This window comes from Helianthus annuus, chromosome 13 (assembly GCF_002127325.2).
Source record: "Helianthus annuus cultivar XRQ/B chromosome 13, HanXRQr2.0-SUNRISE, whole genome shotgun sequence".
Classification (NCBI taxonomy): domain Eukaryota; kingdom Viridiplantae; phylum Streptophyta; class Magnoliopsida; order Asterales; family Asteraceae; genus Helianthus; species Helianthus annuus.
In genome coordinates, this window is record NC_035445.2 from 98,684,554 (window position 1) to 98,689,235 (window position 4,682).

The following is a 4,682-nucleotide window of genomic DNA, read 5'->3' on the forward strand; positions in this document are numbered from 1 at the left end:
AATTAGGAGGTGCCCTTTTGAGGGATTAACACATACCTAATTACGATCACGTAGCCATATTCGTCTCGAACAATGCCTGGACCATTTAGGTCTAAACCGAAAGTCAAAGCCATTTAGCGGCAACTTTGACTTTCGTCTTTTAAAAGCATTTAAACAGAACAAGAGAGGCTAGGGACACTTACAACAGGTCCTAGCTCGAAGATTGAACTAAGGGTAGTCTCCTTTTTGATCAAGAACCTCCAAGAATGCAAAGAAAGAGAGAAAGGAGTGATTTTTGTAAGGTGCAAAAATGAAAGGCAACATGAGGGCTCTATTTATAGTGCAAGGGACCTCCTCAAGATCATTCCAGGTGTTCTATGGTGTTCTAGGATGTCTCCAGGTGTCCCTACACGAGCTATGAGCAGCCATGCAGCCCCTTGTATTGAGAAAATGGTTTTGGAAGCTTATGTTTGGAGAACAAGCAAAAATTTGCCCAGTAACAGGCTTTACGGACCACATGCATGCGCAGACCCCATACGGTTCGCAAAGGGTGCTGGTCAGCGAAAAATGTTTTAAAGTTTGACAAGTTTGGCCCCTTAACTTCTATAATCACATTTAGGGCCTTGTAACTTGTAAAATGTCAACTTTAGCTGATGTTAGGCATACATGGGAGTGTGAACAAATTTTCTAAGGCTCCTGGTTCGTCGGTAGACTACCCGGAGGTACTAGTTTCCCTTGTTGACGCTTAAAACGCTTCTTCTTGCAAATCTTGCATACTTTATTATATAACGATACCAAAACCTTTCATAATCAATATCAAGCATTCCCGAGAGTATGATTGAACTTTACGAAGCCCCGAGTTCGTTAAAAGGTCACTCAGAGGTAAGAATTAACATGTTGACACTTTTAACCATTTTGTTACCCTAACTATCATTTGTTTTCACAAACGCCTTCTTGTGTCCAATTTTTGACTCATTTGAGAATACGAACATCGTGTAAGGTCACTTATAGGCATGATTTTAGCATAATGACACTTTTAGTCCCTCTGCATACATCTTTTCTCTGTTTGTCAACTTTAGTCCTTCAAAGTCAACTTTTACACATTTAGGGTTTAGGACACGTGTCTTCACATTATTGGGCACGATTTTACGAGGTGTTACATGATGAGATGTTTGTGGTTGAGGATGGTGGTAAATGGTAATAGAGATTAAGATGGTCCCCAGCTTTGGTAAGGATCCGCGTTGTGAGAATGGGAGGGTATATGTCCCGATGGTCCTCCCCTCATTGGACCTTTTCCACGTCCTATCCTGCGAAATCTTGGTGGCATGTTTAATTCCTATAAAAAATAAAAATATATAACTTAATAAGGATGTGAGTTAATCCTAGGTCAATGCCTAGACTCAGAAAGTCTACGGAATATGCTATTGTGCTGTTTGAGATTAGACATAAAAGGCTAGTGCTTAATTCTCTCAAACGTTGGCTCTGATACCAACCTGTCACACCCTGATATTTACCACATCGCCCGGTGGGCCCGGATGGGGAGTATCATGACGAGATTGATAACCAGATACACAACACAGATAGCACAGCGGAAGTCTTGGATTTAAAATATTTACAAACATAAATGTACGAGTGTTCAAAATAATAATACAGACTGCTTGTAATAAAGATCCACAGGCAGATCGAAAATGTATAAAAATGAGATAACAGACTACTAGGCTTTATGCAAAGGAGTTGTAAATTCCTCTTCTAGCATTACCAGGCAACTTCCAGCCTATTTACGTATCCTTGCAACCTGTAACTTAGTCTTTTGAAAATACGTCAGCTTACACTGGTAAATACAAATAACCGACTCATTTTGAAAACTTTTCTAAAATGTTGTAAGTGCACAAGGCACATGTAATTTCATAAATAACTTGGGACAATTCAAAATGATCTTGTATACAGTTTTACATGCGTGTCAATACATATGGGGTCCGGTGCAGAAACCGAATAACATGATTAATCGACACGCCACTTTAACCCACAAAGGGTTATCCCCATTATGGGTGTAACACCTCGTAAAATCGTGTCCAACGATGTGTTGACACGTGTAATGAACCCTATTAAAGTCAAACGTTGACTTTGAGGGACTAATTTCGTCAAAAACAAAAACTATGAATATAGAAGGACTGAAAGTGTCAACATGCCGAAACTAGGCCTCTGAGTGACCTTATACGGTGTTCGTATTCTCAAATGAGCCACTTGTTGGACGAGAGGAGCCGTTTGCGTAATTATGTGAAAGTTTCCGCGTCAAAGGGTTAAAAGTGTCAACATGTTAATTCTTATCTCTGAGTGACCTTTTAACAAACCGAGAGCTTCTGTTGGTGCACATACGTCTGCTAACTACGTCTTCCATCGAGTCTTGAAGTTGTACAGATCAAGCATGGCACGGAAACCTAGAAATAGTGTTTTGTATAGGTTCGCTTATGTATACATTGCCTAGGTTCGCTCATGTGTCATAGTTTAGGTTTGGTTCGCTCATAGGGTATGTAGTCGGTTCGCTTTTCTGTCACGATTGTAGGACCGCTTATACGTACATGTACGTATAAGCGAACCAGCCAGTCTATATATAGGTCCGTAGGAGCGATCCAAAAACACATAGTTAAAGGTGTTTGTTCCGGTATGCTGCCGAAGTGCTGTCAAATCTTGTAATCGCGTTCAAAATCAATACAACAGCAAGATTAAAGTGAATACAGCTTCAATAGCACCAAATTATTAGTTTCCGCCTCTTAATTCGGATACGAACTTCTCTGAACGACTCAATCAGGGCTGAGAACGATCCTACAATTGGTATCAGAGCTCAGGAGGAGGAGTTCTTGCCATTTTAGCTGCATTTCTTCTAATTTTCTACACTTTCTTCACTTTTTCAAAAATTTTCATGGTAAAACAAGCTCAAAATCACACAGTGCACTCGGAATCATGAATTAACAAACCCTTGAAGTTTTCAGAACTAAAATCGACCTAGAAAGCTGTTTTTTTGGAGGTTCGCTTTTACGTACTCGCACAAAAAGTGACGTCATCAATCAGGACCGCTCCAAATTACCTGTCTGGTTCGCTCCAAGGAACATTTTTGGGTTAGGTTCGCTCGAAAATTCAGCTTGGATCGCTTTTAGTGACAGCTTCTGGTTCGCTCATTTGTACAATCTGCTTGGTCTGCTCTTTAGTCAGTTCATCGGTTCGCTCGAAGGGTTATTTGTTTGGTCCGCTTATCTGGTCAAGTCTTCTGGTTCGCTTATCTGGACATTTCATCTGATCCACTTTTAAGACACTGATTGGTTCGCTTTTGGAACAGTTCGCTTATTTGAACAGCTTGTCAAAGTTAGGAAATTGCTGTGAATTTGTGAACAATTTGAACGATGGATACTGAATTTTATAACGCTTTTGCTACTCCAACCTCGATTACACAGAGTGCTTTGATTGAAAACGAAACCGGAACGTCTCAGAAACCACCGAAACTCATGGATATTGACGATTATAACGTGTGGTCTGAACGTTTTGGCAATTGGGTCGAAGCTTATCATCTTGATGCGTGGGAACACACCGAAGAACCATATGTTAAACCCACAAAGAATGATGTTGTGAATGGTACTCCATTAACACTTAGAGAGATGAGTACAGCAGATAAAAAGAAATATCGCGATGAAAAGCTTATGGTTAGTATGCTTCAGCAAGCTATAAAAGAACATATCTTGATACTGCTTCAACATGACGGAACTGCATATTCAATGTGGACAGAATTGGAAGCAAAGTTTACGGGAAGTGATGATATGTTAAAGAACAAAATGTCTCTCATGAAGAAAGAATTTGATTTGTTTCGGGGATTGAAAAATGAAAACACCAAGCAAATTATTGATAGATATTGTAACTTGGTTAGAAATATGACGAAACTTGGTATTAAGAAAGATACTGATGAATTAATTGAAAAACTTGCAGAGGCGCTTCCATATGAAACCTGGGGAACATTTTTGATGATGCTGAAGTCCAACAAAGCAGAATATAAAAAGATGAAGCTAGGAGACTTCATAAAGCATTTGGAAGCTCAAGAGATGGAGCAGAGAAAGATCGCTAGGATGAAGAACTACGATGGAGAACAGGATATCAGTCTGTACTACAAGCATGGTGTTACTGATTCAACAAAGTTTTCTCCTAAGATCGAAACTGCTTACAGTGTTAAAGATTCTTCTGAGAAGACGACATCTCAAGGATCAAGCAACAACACAAGATTTTCATCTTTCGATCCTAACATCTCTGTAACAAAGAATGGTAGAAAACTTCAGTGTAACATTGTGTTAAGCCTTGAAAATGATCAAGACTACACTGAAGAGATTGCTAAAAATCAAATGTCTTTGTTAGGGATGATTTTAGAGTCTTATAGTTGTTTTGTTGCAGGAAAGATCGGAAATCCAATGCTCACGAAAGAGGATTACGATCAAATTGATGCTGAAGAAATGGAATTGATGGATATAAAATGGTGTATGGCGAGTGTGATGAGACGTGCTGAAAAGTTTAAACAAATTACTGTCCGTGATGATTTTCTTGATGCAAACGTTTCAGCTTTAGGTTTTGATAAATCTAAAGTTACGTGTTTTCGTTGTAGGGAGAAGGGGCATTTCAAGAGGGAGTGCAAAAACCATGAAGCTACCGGTGCCCAGAATCCTTTC